Source organism: Rhinopithecus roxellana, chromosome 1, assembly GCF_007565055.1.
Source record: "Rhinopithecus roxellana isolate Shanxi Qingling chromosome 1, ASM756505v1, whole genome shotgun sequence".
Taxonomy (NCBI): domain Eukaryota; kingdom Metazoa; phylum Chordata; class Mammalia; order Primates; family Cercopithecidae; genus Rhinopithecus; species Rhinopithecus roxellana.
This window is the reverse complement of record NC_044549.1, coordinates 103393455-103414322: the sequence shown is the minus strand read 5'-3', so window position 1 is coordinate 103414322 and position 20868 is coordinate 103393455.

Here is a 20868-nt window from a genome sequence, read left to right as displayed (position 1 = left end):
TGAAATCTTTGGTCCAAGGTAGAACCAGAGATACTTCCAAGAAGAGGTCTTTGCAGGTTCTGGTTGGATAGAACAAGATAACCAGAAGCTGGAAGTCACCTAAGAGGGTGGAGTGACAGGAGTGAGGGAATAAGAAGAGAAACAAACATTTACTGGGGCTTCAGTGTGCTCAATTCTTTGACATTCCTTTTCTTGTATAATCTTCTAAGCAGTTCTATAAATAGCTAACATTATCTTTATTTTACAGACAAGGAAATCAAGGATCAGAGAAGCCAGATAGCTTGTGACTTGTAAGTAGCAGAAACCTGAAACAGTAACCAATCTCCCCTTTATCTGGTTTTGTTAGAAAAAAATGAATTTTAAAAATTTATAAACATGCCTAATTGCCAGAACATTTTCCCATGCACCGAACACCCCAACTTTACCAACTCTATTTTGAAGGTGAATGCTACTTCCTCAATGAATCTGTGACTTCTTTTATTGGTTACCAACATCACCCAAACTGCACGAACCCAAACTTAGCAGTGGGATCATCTCTGCAAATAAGGGTTTCTCAGATCATTAACAATGCCTGTTGCAAAATGGTAGGTTGGGGGACACTTTATTCAACAAAAATCAAATCTCCTTTAAATATACAAGAGGTGCTTCTACAATTCTTTCTACTGACATTTTTGATAGGATTTTTTTCTTATTTAAATTGTTTGCTTATGTAAATTAGTATCTGTTTTTCTAAGTTTTAAACAAGCAATCATCTCCAACTGGAAAGAAATTACTTTGAAACATCACAAGATCTAATTTATTGTTATTTTGGTTGGCAAAATATTAAGTGTATTGTTTTCAGTGAAACACATTGGATATTTGTGTAGAGTGCATTTGAACATATTTACATAATTTAGAATTATGCTGTTTTCCACAAATAAAAAACATACAGCCTTCAATATTAATTATTTTAAATCACATCTTCATTGCACTAGAAGAAATAATTGTGTTTTTAGAACTGAACACATTTGTTGTGCAAATGAGAATGCTCTTGCTTTTGCTAAAATATGTGGAAATATAAGACCTCATCTAACATAATGTGTTCTGCGTTTTGTGAGATGACAATTACATTTCTCACATACAGAGATGTGCCATTAGAAAGCACAATTGGCCGGGCGCGGTGGCTCAAGCCTGTAATCCCAGCACTTTGGGAGGCCGAGACGGGCGGATCACGAGGTCAGGAGATCGAGACCATCCTGACTAACACAGTGAAACCCCGTCTCTACTAAAAATACAAAAAAAAAACTAGCCGGGCGAGGTGGCGGGCGCCTGTAGTCCCAGCTACTCGGGAGGCTGAGGCGGGAGAATGGCGCAAACCCGGGAGGCGGAGCTTGCAGTGAGCTGAGATCCGGCCACTGCACTCCAGTCCGGGCGACAGAGCGAGACTTCGCCTCAAAAAAAAAAAAAAAAAAAAAAAAAAAAAAAAAAAAAAAAAAAAAAAAAAAGAAAGCACAATGGGGGCACCATGCTATTATTCTTTGTAGTGAATGAAGCGTGGTATTGATCAAAACCAGAACTCTCGTTGATAATGCATTAAGTGTCTGGTTTTATTTTCCAGGTAGTATCAAACACAGTGTAACTTCCCAATATATCTAATTGGATATGAAGTTAGACTGCACATTTCCTAAGCTTAATTTTCGCTTCCAAATAAACCCCAAAGCAAACATGATATACATTAGCTTTATTATTGTTTTTTATTTAATCTGATTGCAGACACTTAGATATTTTTGTTTTGTTTCTTAGAATTCAGAGATTCATTAAGTCCTCTCTTTTAGTTTTACATCAAAAAGATACACACACACACACTTATATGTGTGTGTATGTATATATACACACACACACATATAAAGAATGTGCTGCTCATGAACAGCTATTATGCAGCTTCTTAAGCTTTTCTTGTATGAATTAGGTAGGAATGTGTTGGTTGCAGGTGGCAGAGATCTTAAACTATTGTCTAAAGTCAAGAGCAGTGCCTGCTTTTGTCCAACTCAGTGCAGGGTTTATTACAGCTGCCAGAACCTTATCTCTTGGCTTACCTGTGCTACACACACACACACACACACACACACACACACACACACACACCCTTAACATTCACATAAATGGGTATATATATACATTTACATACATTGAGCTTGCCTATGTATAAAGACATTTATATAGGAGAACTCAGATTTATTACTGAAATAAATTCTTAGCAATAATAACAGATTTGCATTCTCCTCTTCCCTTACTTAGAAACTACTCTTTGATCTGCCTTCTCTCAGAAAGATATTGTGTAAATTGCTACTTAATTTAATGTTCTTTAAAATAGGATAGCAGCCTTCTCCTCTGGTAATCTTATTCCCTGAAAAAAATCCATGAGAATTGTACAATTTTTTAAAACATAAAAATTGCTTTGATCTTTTTGTGAGAAAAGATGTATGATTTACAAGCCCCTTTTAACCTACAGATTCTGTGGTGTGTGTCTGCTGGGCACAAAACATGATGAAGTTTCCACAGGAATAAAATGAAGTGTAAGATGCCATTTCTTCTCTCAATGACCTTATAAATTTTTTGGTGACACATAATAGAAACACCTACAAATGATCATATGTTATTTTCGTACTTGGAAATCACTTAACTTTCTTCCAGCAAACTAAGAACTATTAATTCCCTCCCATCTACTACTGCTCAAGCAAGATAGCACAGGTAAGCCAAGAGACAAGGTTCTGGCAGCTGTACTAACCCCTGCACTGAGCGGGACAAGAGCAGGCTCTGCTCTTGACTTTAGACAAGAAGTTAAAATCTCTGCCACCTGCAACCAACACATTACCACGTGATTTATGCGTGAAAAGCTTAAAAGCTGCGTAATAGCTGCTCATGAGCAGAAATTCCTTTTTTCTCTGTGTAGATAAAGAAGTGAGGTGCTACATTTCTTTGGGAAATTTAGTTCCTGCATAAAATCAATTGGGACGAGTTTTCAATACAAAAAAAAAAAAATAGACATTATCCAAAGATGGAAATGTTGGTTCCTGAGTCCTCAATAAAATATTGCTGTATTTTTAATAGAAGCATGAAGTGTGACCCCTCTCAGTAACTACGTAGGATGCCATGTAATCATGAGGGAGTCTCTTTCAAGATGACAGTAAGAGAATGAGATTGGGAGAAAGAACTTTTCCCCTTCTTGGCTCTGTAGTAGTAGTTCTCAATCAGGATGATTTTGCTTCCCAGGGGAAATGTGGCAGTGTTTGGAGACATTATTACTACTGGGGTAGAGAGATGAGTAGAAAGGTGCTACTGTCACCTAGTGGATAGAAACCGGGATGTTGTTAAACATCGTACAATGCACTGGACAGCCCCTGACAGCAAAGAGTTATCTGGCCCAAGATGTCAGTAGTACTGACATTGAAAAGTCCTGTACTGCAGAGTACTCCTTAGTGTTGAGATATTTAGTTGGATAGGATTAGCAAAACTAATAAGAAGAAACAGTAGAAATGCTGCTCACAATGGATCATAGAAAACTAAGTACAGTTGCTCTTACATTACGATTATCCACATATTCATATATTAGTTACCTATGAAAGATGTTTTATTGTTTCAGTCTTTCCTTATTGTCTTGTAACTCTCACATAATAGATCCACAACCTAACTAGTATTTGCAGACTTTGTATGGGCTTCCAGAGGTTTTTGGTATGGGGTATCTAGGCAATCTTATGATTTAAAGAAGCTAGTCTCAACTGGGTTATTGCCCATGTCATTTACATAGGTATACTGCATGTATGACTTCGTATCAGGCCTTCAAAGTGAAATCAAATATTTGTGCATCTGAAGTCAAAGAGGAATACTCTTTTCAAAAAATTTTTTTATTATGCTTTCAGTCCTGGGATACATTTGCAGAATGTGCAGGTTTGTTACATAGTTATACATGTGCCATGGTGGTTTGCTGCACCCATCAACCTGTCATCTATATTAGGTATGTCTCCTAACGCTATCCCTCCCCTAGCCCCCCACCCCGACAGACCCCAGACCCCAGTGTGTGATGTTCCCCTCCCTGTGTCCATGTGTCCTCATTGTTCAACTCCCACTTATGAGAACATGTGGTATTTGGTTTTCTGTTCTTGTGTTAGTTTGCTGAGAATGATGGTTTCCAGCTTCATCTATGTCCCTGCAAAGGGCATGAACTCATCCTTTTTTTATGGCTACATAGTATTCCATGGTGTATATGTGCCACATTTTCTTTACCCAGTCTATCATTGATGGGCATTTGGGTTGGTTCCAAGTCTTTGCTATTGCGAACAGTGCTGCAATAAACATACATGTGCATATGTCTTTATAGTAGAATGATTTAAATCCTTTGGGTATATGCCCAGTAATGGGATTGCTGAGTCAAACTAACTGTATGAATTAGTCAATGGATATGTTTTTTTGTGGCAGAGTTTGCTGAGGTATTTTTCTATAGACCAGTTCAGAAATGACTCTATATTCAAATGAATGTCAATCAGCAGAGTCATTAGAATAAAATCTGGTGTTCAGTTTCACAGACACAGGATGCAAGGACACCCATAGCAAGAATCAAACTTCTGATAGAAACTTTGGTGTTTTCAAAAGCAATCTCATGTATTTAATTTTCCTTAAGTCATTATAAGGTGGAAAATTATTTCTTTGTCAAAAGGATCCTATGAAAAGTTCTGAATGCTGAAGAAACAAAGGCTATCATTTTGCACAATAAAAATAACAACCATATAAACTCATTAGTAGAGAAATTTTGGTGTCCCACAAGACATTTTACAGATAAAATGTAAAAGCACTTTGATGCACTCAAACGTAATGAAAAATTTTGACACTTATAACATTTTAGAATATATCTAAAAATTGCTCAAATAAAAATAAAAATTCTTACTGGTATAGTCTAATTACATTAAAAAAGAACATTGTAGTTTAACATTTATTTAATTTCAGTCACATATTCTCAAATGATAAAATATTTCTTTTGTAATCTTTCTGTTTTTTATTTAAAAGCAAGATCATCCTTATAAATAGGAATAGAAAATTTAGTAGCCCAAATAAAATTTTAATAGCTCTTCTTCCCTATGGAAGATTATAAGTAATAAAATGAATAAAATGTGTATACTTTACAACTCAAATCATATTAACTGCTACGTGCTCTAAGCAAATTATTCTGCTGCTGTTATAGGTAAAAGCTCAACATGGGATAACTATCACTCCGTTTATAAGAAAGGTAGGCATAAAATGTCATGATTTTAAAGTTTATAAATTTAAAAAATTGAGACAGGAATATGTATTTGTTCAAGGTTATCTATCTATTCATAAGATGGGGAAAAAGTCAAGATAACAAGACATGTATTAGATGCAGAAGAATTCCATCACAGTGAGATGATCAGGAGATTTTATAACAGATATAACTGAAAACATGGGTGTTTGAGCACATTTGTTTACAGATAAAATGTCATGATTATTTTTATTGATTTTTTTTTGTTTTATTGCTCTTTTTCTCTTTGTAAGATGCAAGAGATGTGATAAGATGAAATAAGAGCTCTCATCTTATCGAGGTGGATTTATGTAGCTGCATTTTTTGCTTACCAGGAAAAAATACTTCACATTCTTCTAGTCCAATGCTTTGCAAACTTTCTCACTAGAGTAACCCAATGGATGGGGACAATATAAGCATATCCTATGGAATATAAGCTTTAGCCTTATTCAGACACTGCATGACTGCCATTTCCTTGAAATTTAACGTTATGTTAAAAATACATTCAAATTCACGATTCAACTTCATAACATAGCAGTGTCTTGGCATCTCAGTTTGGAAAACAAGGCACTTCAGCAGGTGTCTTGGCACAGCAAATCTCTTATCTTGGAAGATACCTTAAAAGTTACCTAGTGTGGTAGTTCAAAATGTTTTGGTAGGCTCACAGTGCTTGTCTGTCCTTCCCTTCATTAGCTACTATAATTATTTTTTTTCCTTTTGTAAAGACAAATTATTTCACCACTGTGTGGCAGTGAGTAAACCATTCAGTCTCTCTGGGCTTTTAATTTAATATACAGTGTGGGTATTTAGGTAGATTATTATAGTCTGAGGCCTGAATTCTGACCCCAGCTTTATTTATTACTGGCTACCAGGATTTTTAAATTTTTGAATGAGATCCAAAACAACTTTATTATGAGTAAAATATTAATGTGTGTGAAAAGCAAGGCAATGAGACTGCTGTAGCATAGTGCCTTGCAAATGGTAGGCTCTCAATGGCATTGGTCGAATCAGGTTAATGAATTGAAGAAAGAACATGCCTGGACTATTTAGACAAATCTTGAAATCAACAGTGATCCTCCCCACTGATACAATCTCTGTGCTCCTACTTTAACTTACTCATCTAAAACACAGACCAGGACAAATGAAGTCTATTATGCATGTCAAGAGATAAAGACTCAGTTCCATCATAATCTATTTCAAAGCTTGTTATTATCTCTGATGAGGAAAACACCTTTTATTTAAGCTAATGCACAATTGCTATAATTTAAGCTTTTTTTTTTTTCTCTCTCTCTCTCTGTCATGCTCCTTAATTGGAACAAGGAAAGAGTTCTTTCTTTCTTTGGACATTACACGTTATAAAATTGAAGTCCCAGCTTTTCTTCCTCTTCAGAATGAACCCTCTATACATTAGGCTCTTTCTTTACATTATGAAAAAATGTATTATATGAGTGCATCTCTATGTATGTATACATAAATATGTATACGCACACACACTCCCATGTACAACTTTTTTTCACAAATAAGTATTGTCAGAATAATAGAGATGATCAAGTTCAGAGAATGTCTTCAAAACCATTAAGGCTATTGGTTTTGATTTCAAATAAGAAAAATAAATAAACCTCATTAGCTACTTCTGAATTTTCATGAAAATAAAACATTATTCTGAATTCACATATGATAGATGACGGTAGACTTAGAAAGAATAGCTGTGGCAGAACTAGTTCAGGAAATTGTGCCACCTGAAAAAACGTCCTGAGATTAGCAATGAAAAACAAGTTGTCTTATGGGGCACCCAGAAGTGCAGAAGTCAGAGCAGACACTGTGGAATTAGATGAGGGGTTCAGGTTTATATACAACAGGATACTGCACTTGATTGAGGTAGGACGTCTAAAAATGTCTGAGGATAGACTTGCTTCTCACAATGACAGTTGATACTGGCATTTAGTGGCATGAGGCTAGGGATGTTGAGGCAAGCACTGAGGCAGTCCCACCCACCCAAGAACTGTCTAATCCAAAGTAACCATAGTGCTCTCATTGAGAAACACTAGCAGGATAAAGCAAATTTCACAGGTTATTATAGATGATAGACTTCAAGTTCAGAAAGGTGATCTAAATAGGCAGATTCAGGAATCTGCCTGGACTGAGCAGTGAAATAAAGCCTTAGAAGCAAGCTGTTGGCTAAAGTCACCAGAGTCTACTAGTTGATGGCCATCACCACCAACAACCAGAGCCTATTGTGTTCAAAACCCATATCCAGCACTTCAGGCAAAAGACAGACAATAAGGACCTTCCCCCTAGTTCACTGTGGGCATGAATCCTTTATCACACAGAGCTCCCCAGCCAGACTGAGTGATCAACACTGCCTTCAGGAAAACATAAATATGATTCACAGCACACACTGCCACTGCCAGCCTTGCAAAGTCACCAATATGACACAGAAAACACAGTGGATCTATCATCTTACCGCGATCTGTGACCCTTATACCTTACTTCCCTGACTGTGGCCAGACTTATTTGGGTCCAAAGAGTAAACTGTGGTCAGCAAAGCCCGCTGGCCATCAACAAAGATCCTTGGTCACCCCTGTGGTTTCTATTCTCCATGAGTGAATCATTCCTTGGCTTCTGTCGCTCCTCAGCCCTCCAAGTCTATGGGGAAGAGTGCTTCCTTAGGCTCATGTGTGGCTGGACTGCCTCCCAGAACCTAAGCACATACATTAGTCCCTGTAGGCTATGTTGGAGTCTCTAACCTCCCTTCACCCTGTGCCTTTTTGTATTAAATCACCTAGATTTTTATTTCTGAGACGTAATTATCAAGGACATTTAACTTGGCTATATTTTAGAGGCAATAGTTGGTTTTTATCTTTAGAGTTAATAAAAGAGGTAAATAGTATATCCAACTGTTTGGGTTTTTTGCTGTGTAAAACCCAATCACTAGAAGGAAAACTAAGGTACATGTGATGCTCAGAGCCAAGATTTGTTATAGGATATAAGAGCGTGAGATTTGGCGGAGGTTGACAATTCAAAGAATCACCATGAAAACATACCCTCAAGGAGGCATTTGGTTGTGATGAAAAGCTCTGCTTGTTTCCAGAAATAATTTTTTTTTTTTTTTTTTTTTTTTTTTGAGACGGAGTCTTGCTCTGTCGCCCGGGCTGGAGTGCAGTGGCCGGATCTCAGCTCACTGCAAGCTCCGCCTCCCGGGTTTACGCCATTCTCCTGCCTCAGCCTCCCGAGGAGCTGGGACTACAGGCGCCCGCCACCTCGCCCGGCTAGTTTTTTTGTATTTTTTTAGTAGAGACGGGGTTTCACCGTGTTAGCCAGGATGGTCTCGATCTCCTGACCTCGTGATCCGCCCGTCTCAGCCTCCCAAAGTGCTGGGATTACAGGCTTGAGCCACTGCGCCCGGCCTCCAGAAATAATTTTTATCATTTGCTAATCACTGGGCTCTTTTCTCACTTAATGGCCTCAGATCAGAACTCTGGAAACAATCTTGGAGAAACCAAGGGCTTCATGCCTGGCTGCCCAAAGTACCAGCATTCCTTCAGCCCAGGGTGCAAAGAGTGGGGGAAACTTCTACTCAGCCTGGTAAATACTGGGAGCTTCTCCATAGAAGAGACTTGGGACCCTGCTTCTAAGTGAAAGGGCTTACTGTGGTGGGTCTCTCTCTGTTATACTTGGTTAGGAACTTTGAGACTTTGGGGTCCATTCTCTAGGCACAAGCAAATGGAAAGAGAAAGAATTTATTTCCTTCAGGACCTCACAGATAAGTGGATGCTTTTCTAGGTAGAGGTAAAAGTCATTTTGTCATTTCCTTTGTTTTTAAAGAAAATGTAAAAATAATGCTATTACTGATAACAAACTTAGCAGTATTTTTTTGGTGTAGCTTCATGCCCACAGAGCCATGCATGTTTATGTTTGAAGGGCTTTCTTGAACACAGACCCAAGGTCTCTTCCTAAATATGTTTGACACTCCTGTACTTTGGAAAGGAATTGCATGAAGTACATATCAGCTAACTTTTTAAGTCTTGCAACACTTCCTACACTCATAATTCGGAAGCTAACCAAACATAATTGAAAATTACAGGCATCTAAAACAGATAATTATCTTTCCAGAATTGAGCTCCTCTTGGGAAACTATTTTTACTCAAATGGTTCACTGGAATGAATTTCTTCTAAAGAAAATGTGATAGCATCTTAATCCATTATTAACTCATTGCCTTTAACTTCAGCCCTACTTTTGAACAGCAATAAAATCAAAGATTAAACATGCTTATACTCATGTCAGATGCTTGTAGCACAAATGGCCTGCTTTAAATTATGTGTGTTATACATCTCTTTGCTTAAAGTCCTAAGCAGAAATAATAATAAAAAAATCTTCCAACTGGACAAAATGTAGGCAAGTATACTGACTATAATATTTATCAAACTTTCCTAAGGAAATAAGAAGTCAACAAGTGTTACACAATTTCCACTTCCTGCCAAGATAAAACAATGAGCACTGGGTTTACCCTTTTATCTCAAACAACAAAAATATCCAAGAGATCAAATGTATATTAAAAACAGTTTTCAAGGCAGGAGACAAGAGGAAATGAAGGACAGTAAGTCCAGAGTGAGGCAAATGAAGCCACTTCAATGACTGCTCCCAGCACTGCCATGAGCCAGTGTCCAGGCCACTGATCAGGGAGGAAACTCAAGCAGAGCCTGGTGCGCTCCCTGCTGAGAAGACAGAGCTGACGGTCTGAGGGGATCAGGCAGCTACATCTTACGGGACAGGACACTGAGAGGAGAGGAGAGGGTGGCACAGACAGAACTCCTGAGATCAGCAGCGGGTCCTTCTAGAACATCCAGCAGAGAACTAGCAGCACATGTATATAAGAAAATGACTTGAAGCCAGAAAAAGAAGGCATCTGAAAAGATTAGAGGAATGAAATAGTGACTGATATCCACACAGGGCTGGAAATAATGCTTGTTACCACAGTCGGGCTGGAAAAAAAACCTTATTACTTATAGGCAACAGTTAGGTAAATTCATGATGGTTTTGGTTCAGTAATGGGGAATAATTAGCCCAAACTATGCACTGCTCTAGTTCTACTTAATGAATTTTAAATATAAGACCATAGAGGATAAAACTATGTCCAAGTACCTTAACCACATCCCAGAACAAAGCTCAGTAATTTTTATAGAAATACAAAAATACCTAAAACCCAACAAATGTTACAAGCAGCATATCCACAATCCTATAAATATTCTTTTATGTAATAACAAATTCATGGAACAAAGGCTTATTATATTGAGAAATAAGTGCCAACAGAATACAGGTTCTCAAGAAGCTTTGCAGTCTAGCGGGGAGCAAGAAGGGTAGAGTGTCTCACTGGGGAAGCATGGATCAGCTACAGTGGAAGAACACAGGTTCAAGGTGGTCATTCCACATGAAAGAGGCTTTGGCAAGGGCTCTTCTTGTTTCAAAGAAGAGTGAGGCCTTCCCTTCACCTCAAGCAAAGTAGGGTTTATTAAAAATACAGTCATGGACTAGAAATGGAAGCAGCCAGCAAGGCACAAGGAAGCTGGGCAGCCACTCAGGGCCACATAGTCCCTCACACACAGAATCTGTTTCTGCCTGTGTGTCCACTCCATTCTCTTCTCTGTAAGGGCTGTTGTCCCCAGGACGTCAGCTTGCATGGCATAAGAGAGCCACTGCAGCCCCACATAACCCACGACCTGACTGCTCCTGCACCTAGTCTCTCTGTTTCTACATCCCCAAAGAGAAGCTAGTAGGCCCCACTCCACCCTATGAGCTGCACCGTGGGCATCATCAAGTTAGGGGATCCCAACTCTTTGCCCAATCAGCTGTGACTACAGAGAGAACATAACTATCCCCCTCATCAGTGCTGTGTTCAGGACAGATTGACTTAGCAGAGGTTGAGGGCAGGCAAGAATTCTTTATTCAGGAGGAGATGGAAAGACAAAGAGATGTTTGCCAAGTAGATTGGAGACACAGAGAGCATTGCATGCCGAGAAAACCATAGAAATGTGAGTACTTGATATCTAGTCCCTAGAAGATACATTTCTCTGTTGGTCCCCCTCTACTTAAAAAAATATATGTTTGTATATACAAGTCAGTTCTACGATTCTGCCTATTTGGTCCCTCTTTGGCATATTTTTCTTACAGAAATGACAGAAATGGTCTGATTAGGGATTTTTTTCTTTTTTTTTTTTTTTTGAGACGGAGTCTCCCTCTGTCTCCCAGGCTAGAGTGCAGTGGTGTGATTGGTGTGATCTCGGCTCACTGCACCCTCCGCCTCCTGGGTTCAAGTGATTCTCCTGCCTCAGCCTCCCAAGTAGCTGGGACTACAGGTGCATGCCACCACACCCAGCTAAATTTTGCATTTTTAGTATAGGTGGGGGTTTCACCATGTTGACCAGGATGGTCTCATCTCTTGACCCCATGATCCACACTCTTTGGCCTCCCAAAATGCTGGGATTACAGGTGTAAGCCACCACGCCCAGCCTAGGGATCTTCTTAATCAAATGCATTGAGAGAAAAAAAGCATCCAGAACAAGTTTTGCCTTTGTGCACTCTGGCTGGTAAGACCAAATCTGCAGAATTGTGTTGCATCTGGGCAGTATCCTGAGTGGGCTTTTGGCAAAGTAGGATGGATTGAGAAGGGGTAATGAGTAGCAAAAAGCATAAGAAAATCACATCCTGAAGAATGACTGATGAAACTGGAAGTTTCTCTTGAAAACAAGACAACAATTAATGGGAGGCTACCTGACAGCTTATTTGGATTATCTACCTGGGCTGCAGAGAAGGGCTCCACTGGATCTGATGATGATACTGGAGGCAAAACTAACTTCATGGAATGGAAATGATTGGCAGACAAATTTCAGTGCAATATAAGGAAAAAAATACGACACTTACACAGTATAGTTAATAAAAAGTAAATGAGGTTTATTGTGATCCAGGGAATGCCTCTCAACTAGAATCAAGGACTAGATTAAGCTATCATTCAGTGTGGAAGCTGAAGAAAAAAGCAGACAGCCCTGTAATTGCTTTTGCTTTTGTCACAGAGGTAATGCAATGCAAAGCTGAAGTTTCTTAGACTGAAAGATATTTAGTAGCGAATTCAGAGGATCATTGTTAATTTTCCTTAGGGTAAGACATAATATTTGCACATAATTTTTAAAAGCAGTGAAATCTTGGATTGCATTTTTTCCCAAAAAGCAATAAAAGCTTTGACTCTCTAATAAATTTGATGATACAGAGGTTAAGAGAGATAGGTAACTAAATAACTATGTTCTATTTTGCAGCGTGGTCCACAAGGTACAAAGGAATAGTTTATAATTTTAAGTGACCCTACTTCTGAAACCAGAGTATCTTTTCTTCTATGATACGGCTGACCCAGTATGCTGATAATGATAGAGTAAGCACTGTTTACATGCCATCCCAACAATTCATCAAATCAATTTAACAAAGAAAAGGAAGGGGAGCACAACACTGGAAGGATGGAAATGCATCCTGTGCATTGGCATCTTTATATTTATGAAAATATTAACTAGAATTTACTGCAGCCACTTAAGACCCTGCATGGCTCCTGTCGTATTAAGCTTATACTCCTTTCCTTACCTCTCACAGTGGGGCACTAACACCAGAGAGCTGCATCCTAATTCCATCGCTTACTATGAGACTCATTCACGTGGATGGCTCCATGCCTCAGTTTCCTTGTCTGTAAAATAGGGATAATGATAATAGCTTCTTCACTGCATAATTGTGATAATTAAAATTTCATGTATAAAAACAGTACACATTATTTCTCTCCCATTTACAATCTCTTTTTACCCCATGCCCCCACATCATCTCAAAGCATCATTTCCAGCATCCTTAATTAATGCTGGAAATGAAAGAACAGGAGCTAATCTATAATTTGTTTTTCAATTCAGAAGAAGGATCCTTTTCAGAATGATTTCTAGATAGTTAAGAGTTTGAATTTATTTCTCTCCCTGTATTTTCAGTTTTCTTCAAATGAAGAAATAAAAACAGCCTGTTAATTTGGGTACCTTTCGGAGTGATATTTTGTTAGGCGGATGTGAGCAAATTACTTTTAAGAGTCATAGCATCTTTTCAACTCTAAAAGTACCTGCTCGTTCCCAGATCCAAGTCCCTTTATGGCAGTTTTCAGCATTTCATGAGACTGAGGACATAACCTCACCCCCTATTGCTGGAATTCTCTTTGATAGTCAAAATCTTTCAAAGATTGTTGGCTACTGTTGTTTCTTAGCGGGGTTTGGCAGGCACAATGACAAGCGTCTGACAGACATGTGTTTTTCCATCGATAAGAAGAAAAGTTTCCCGAGACAAGTGTGTTGAATATTCATGTTAAAATTTTAAAAACGTGTTGTTCATTTTCCTCCTGCCCAGCACATGCACTAGTATGTATGCCACATAAACTGGTATCATCAGCCCCCAAACAAACATCTATAACAAAATCTCTACCTGGTGCTGGCAAGGCCCAGGTTCACACTGTGAACTGGCGAGGCAGGAACTTGTTAGTAAGATTGTCTACAGCTCTGTTAATATTCAGCTGACAGAGCCTCACCAGTATCTGCTACTAGAGACTATGAACTTGTTTTTCTCACAATAATTAGGTGAACTGAATTATCCTCCCAGGAGTATTACACCAGTCTGAGGTAGTCAAACCATCACACACACACACACACACACACACACCCCAAAGATAATTTTCACGGGAGGAAAGCCCTGAGAAAATCTATTTATGAAAATAAATGTAACCTACTGTAACAAGTGGCTATAAATAAAAATGGAATAAAATAATGTATTTCCTGATGTGAATGACAATAGAAAAAGCACCATTCTGCCTTGTTAGGTAAAAGAAAACTTAAATGTGTTCTAATAGAGGGGGAAATTAGATTATATTCTCAAACAGAAGGTCCAATATTATTTTATGCCCCCAAATTAGAGGAAGGAATATGAGGACAACAGAACCTTTGGATTTATATCATTTTCAATTGAAGACATTCTCTACTAAAATAATCCTTTACATATTATAGAGAACAATTTACAAGGAAGTTTACATTTTATTGCAGAAACATAGAAATACTTGTATACATTATTACTTACATAATAAACATTTTATAGTTGTGAGGGAAACACTGAACCATGTTTTTCCTTGAACTGCACTACTATGTTAAAATTTATTTACTTTTTAGAGGATATAGGTGGGCCACTTTGAGAAATAAACTGAAAGACTCTGGCAATATGACAGACTAGGATGGTGGGACAAACCCTTCCTCCAGGTCTCAAAGCAAAAATTATGGAGAAAATCTCTGTTTTCCAGATAGCCAAGCTCAAAATAAAGGAAAACACCTGGGTACCAGAAATAAAGAAATTAAAGCTGAAATGTCAATTGGTAGCTGAGAACATGATGGCCACAGGGATGTCTGTTCACAACTCATGCTAAGGGGCCAGTGATTGAGTTCCCAGTGCACACCCAGGAACATCAGGGTTTGTCTTAGACCATGGACAGTGGAGGAGCTGGAACAGGAAGCCCCTGGGTGGTAAGAAGGATCTAAAAAACTTTTCCCATAGGCCTTTCTTTAGGGCCCTGGGAGAGGGTAAAAGCATGAGAAGTCAAAACATAAGCCTGAAACATGAACTTGGAAAATTAAGTGAAAACTAGGACCACTGAATATAATTTATGAGGGAAAAAAAGGATCATGACAAGGATGGTTCTTTTCAAAATTCCTGTATGAATTTAAAAATTCATAAAATTGAAAGATAAAAATAGTTTGTCAAAACATTTGAAAAATAATTTATTAAATAGAACAAATCTTTGAAAAATATAACTTTCCCAAAGAAACTGATAAATACAAGAAAACAAATTGTTCTATTACTATCAGTATTTTTTTAAAGCGAAAGACAACTACTAACAAAAAAAAATTCAGATGATTTTATAGGTGAGCACCAACAAATATATAAGATATAGATATTTAGGTTGGTCTAAGCACAATGGTGTTTGCAGCTAAGTGATCACAAACAGTTACGGATTTCTTTGTTCCTTGTCCACTCGCACTGTTTTATTTGACTAGGTTTTACAAATAAATAAAAAATAGATATTTAAAACTTTTATGCAAATTATTCCAGAGAATAGAAAAAAATGAGATTACTCCTCAAGACTAATAACCTTGGTACCAACACCAATCAACATGACAATATGAAAGAGAAAGATCTGAGCCATTCTTACTTATAAACCTAGATGGAAAATCCCAACCAAATTACAAGCAAACTAATGTAATATTTAAAAACAAGAAGATAGCGTTCATATTACTTAAGAATTAGAAGTATGCTTTCATATTAGAAAATCTAACTTAATCCACCTCATTAAAAACTCAAAGGAGACTAGAATACATGATTATTTTAAAGCATGTTGAATTTTAATGAATGTTTGTGCCTCCTTTTTTAATAAAAAACTTTAACAAACTTTACAAGAGAAAAGAATTTTCTTAACTCAATAAAAGATGCCTGCCAAAATGCTAGAGCAAACAGTATTATTAATGTTGAAATAAAATTGTCTCTTCAAAAAGTCAGCAAGGTGCCAAGAATTCCTGTTAGCTTCTATTAAAATTTATCAGGGAACTCATGGAGATAGATAGAGGATAGAATGATGATTACCAGAAGGTGGGAAGAGTATTGTCAGGGCGTAGCAGGGAAGTAGGAATTGTTAATGTATGCAAAAAATAGTTAGAAGGAATAATATCTAGTATTTGATAGCACAACAGGGAGACTATGGTCAATAATAATTTAAATGTACATTTTGAAATAACTAAAAAAGTATAACTGGATTGTTTGTAACACAAAGGATAAATATTGGAGGTGATGGATATCCCATTTACCTTGATGTGATTATTAAATATTGTATGCCTGTATTGAAATATCCCATATACTCCATAAATATGTATCTACTATGTACCCACAAAAATTAGAAATTCAGATAATAGGTTTGTTCACAGAGAATACTCAATAAAATCTATAGATACATTATTAGAAAATTTAACATTGATTATAAGATAAATATAGAAAAATCAATTGCATTTCTATGTACTTATAGTCTACAAATGGCAGCTTAAAATGTCCTTTACATAGAGAATGTGTATGTGAGCACACACACATTTATACATACATGTACCATATCTGTACACAGTTCCTAATAAAAAGTCTAGCATCATCATCTACAAAAAATATTGAGGTATAAAGACTTGCACTACTAGATATGTAACTGATTCAGTGTGATATTTGTAGAATGGAGAGATATACAAACAAATGGCATAGAACAGAGAACCTAGAAACAAACCCACTCAGAATGAAAGCCTGAGAGGTGACAGAAGTGATCTTGCAGGTCAGTTGAGATATTGGCTATTCCTAAGGGCTGTCCAAATGCAGAAAAGCTGGATGCCTATCTCATACCCTACACAGTCAACTCTAAGTGTATTACAAATGTAAATGTGAAAACAAAACTTAAGGCTCAGAAGGCAATTGAGATCATCTTTATGACCTTGAGAAAGGAAAATATTGAGACCCCCAAAATACAAAGGTAATAAAAATTAGACTATATCATTAATGAAGAGTTTGCACAAAGAATGCATGAAGTCTACAAAATAGCAGCAAAAGGAAAAACAAGCGAGTAGATAAATAGAAAACAAATACAAATAGGCAATTCAGAAAGAAGGAATCCCAAATGGCCTACAAACAGAGGTAAAAACATTGAACTTCACTGTAAAAAGTAAATGCAAATTAAAATCACAATAAGATATTATTTCACACTCATCACTGAGGCAAAAATGTTTAAAGTCTGACAATATCAAGTGTTGACAAACATATGGGATAGCTGGAATTTATAATCTCCTGGAAGGAATGTAAATTGGTACAATCATATGATCCAGCCAATTCCCTTCCTAGATATATACATCCTTGAGAAATGGTTTCGCATGGACACAAGGAAACGGAGATAAAAGATGTTGGTAACAGCATTGTTTAGAATTTTTTTAAAAACGTAAACAAAGTGCACATCAGAAAATAAATTATAAATTCATACAATAAAAGACCATCCAGATTAGAATGAATTAAACTCACCAGACACACCCAACGTTATAAATATTAGAAGAAAAACAAACATAGTTTAGAACACAAAATTACAGAAGTAGTTTTCAAAAGGCAAAACAGTACCATATAAAACATATCCAGAGAAATAGATTTTCATATGTCTATATAAATATAACTATGTAATGCAAATGCAAGGAAAATTTTGAATACCAAATTGAAGATAAATTAACACAAAGACGGGAGGAGAGTTGCAGTCAGTGAAAGAGACACAGAGGCACTTAAACTTTCATCATTTTTTTATTTTTTATGTTCAGTATAGATATAATTGTACTCATTTGAATATTTATTGAAAAATTTGTAAAATATCAAGCCATACCAAAATAAAGTTTAAACATACGGCAAAAAGTATACTATACAAATTCTAACTGAAGGAAGGCTAATATCTCATCATTAATACCATAAAAATATGTTTTGGCAAACTCATTAATAGTCTAAAGCGGGCCTGTTTTGTGTAAAATAAAAATCACTGTGATTATTTAAAAATCCTGAATACATGTCTACTACTGAACAGTATATCTTCACAATACATAAAGCAAAACTGAGAGACTTTCTTTAAGCTGGTATTCTGTGATTATAGAGAAATAATTTTACATACTTCTCTCAAATGAATAAATCAAAAACACAAAAGAAATAAAAGATTTATTTAACAAGACACAAAATGCATAAAATATAAAGGGAAGAATTAATACATGAATGAATAGTAAAATATTTTAAAAATCTAATTAAAAAATATGCAAAGTTAAAAGACAAGCCACCAATTAGGAAAAGATAGCTGCAATATATATAACAAAGTATTGATATCAAGAACATAAGTAGAATTACTGCGGAACAAATAAAAGAGAAGAACTCCAATTATAAAAAAGAAATTAGCAGATAATTCATTGACAGAAAAAATCCAAATGACTAACATTTGAAAGATTTGTCGTGTTGGGGGGAATTCTAAGAAAATTATTAGAGAACCATTTCACAACTTATCAAATTGGTAGTAAATGAAGAGCCTGACAATACTAAGTATAAATAAATGTATGAGAACTTTCAAATTTTACTGAAGAAATGTAAATTCTTACTATCACTCTAAAAGGAAATTTGTTATTATTAATAAATGAGAAGAGGTCTATTAAATAGATTTCAGCTTATAGTTATTTGCCCCCCAGAGAAAGTTTTATACAGGTCTACAAGTAGTCATGCACAAGGATATTGATCACAGGTTTTTTTTTTTTTTTTGTCTTTTTTTTTTAATTACAGGGAAAATACTAGAAACAATCTAATTCCCTGCCCAGGCGTAGTGGCTCATGCCTGTAATCCCAGCACTTTGGGAGGCCGAAGCGGGCGGATCATGAGGTTAGGAGATGGAGACCATCCTGGCTAACAGGGTGAAACACCATCTCTACTAAAAACACAAAAAATTAGCCAGACGTGGTGGCATGTGCTTGTAGTCCGAGCTACTTGGGAGGCTGAGGCAGGAGAATCTCTTGAACCCAGGAGATGGAGGTTGCAGTGGGCCGAGATTGCGCCACTGCACTCCAGCCTGGGTGACAGAGCAAGACTCCGTCTCAATAAAAAAAAAAAAAAAAGAAGAAGAAGAAAAAAAAGAAACAATCTAAATATCCACTAATATAAGAATGGATTTATGGTATAATCATGCAGTTGAATACAGAATAGCAAGGAAAGGAAATAATATAATCTATACATCAGTTTGGCAGAACTCTAAGGAATAAGGTTGAGTGAGAAAATTATGGTAAATAGTATTTATGTAAAATTTAAATATACATATAAATACTATATATTGCTTATGAACATATATTATGGAGTAAAGTATAAGGATTAACAAATATATATGCAAAATTACAATAGTAATTTTCTCTAGGCTTGCAGGTACAGGCAATGGAATAAGGGAGATGTTCAAGGGATGGTTTGAAACAATCTGTAATTTTTCATAAATGTTAAAAATCTAACCAATATAGTCAATGTTAGCATTTATTGAATCTGTTGTCTATTCTCTGAAATACTATATTACATCCAACAATCTGACCACTTTGCACCACTCCAATTGCTACAATATTAACATCAGCATCATATCTCCTTTGAACTGTCACTGTTCAAAGTGTCAAATAATGTCACTGTTCTGTTCAAAACACTTTGGTGGGTTCCTTCTCTTTGTCAGAAAAAACCCAATGTTACTCAGTGTCCTTCAAATTCATACATGACGTGTGCTCCCTACCTTGCTGTTCCTTGAGTGTTGCCTGCCTCAAGGCCTTCCTACATGCTGCTTCCTTTGCCTGGATGCTCTTCATTCCTGGCTCTGGCCCTCACCTATGGGAAACTTGAGAGGTCATCCCTGATCATCCATAAAATAGCAAGTACTTGCTAGCCATCTTCCCTGCCTTTTCTGCACTGAACTTATCCTCTGCCAAGATATGTGTTATTTATTCATCATTTGACTCTCCTACCAAATCTCTAGCCCTAGAAGACTGCCTGTAAGTAGTAGGTGCTTAATAAATATTTGTTGAATGAATGAATGACTGAAATGCTGTAAATACTTAATGATATCCATATAATCAATTTTGCTTTTAATCAGACTTTTTTGTCTTTTAACTTCTCGTGTAGTGATCTACAGTGATACTTGTTATACTTTTTGATTCCTGCATAGATATGGGAGATATACAGGGCAACACAATTTATTCAGGGATGATGATGATGATGATGATGATGATGATGATTGTTATTACTAAGACAGAGTCTGCCTCTGTCGCCCAGGCTGGAGTGCAATGGTACAATCTCGGCTCACTGCAACCTCTGCTTCCCATGTTCAAGCAATTCTCCTGCCTCATCCTCCCAGGTAGCTGGGACTACAGGTGTGCACCACCATGCCCAACTAATTTTTGTATTTTTAGTGGAGACAGGGTTTTACCATTTTGGCCAGAATGGTTTCAATCTCTTGACCTCGTGATCCTCCCACCTCGGCCTCCCAAAGTGCTGGGATTACAGGCGTGAGCCACCACACTCATTCTATTCAAGGATTAGTTTTTAAAAATAAAGAAGCACTCCAAAAAGACAAGATAAAATATGTAAGAGTGTTTTAACATGGTGTAAAAATTTGTAGTGAATGCGTATTTATGTATATTTTATATACTTAGATATAAATGTCTAGGGCTATAATCTATATAGATATGGGTCAGATATTTATTCCCTGATCGCCGCAAATATTTATTAAAAGCTACCATTAAAGAAAAGCCATGGACTGCCAATGTGTTAGTAAGAATACCTAGAAAGGAATAAACACTAGATATATTTTGTAAGTGATGCTCCATATATGGTCTGCCTATTTTTATATGAAATCCTCAAAGCAATAATTTAATGGGGTCAGAGTCTGAATATACATCTATAATAAAGAAATTTTTGT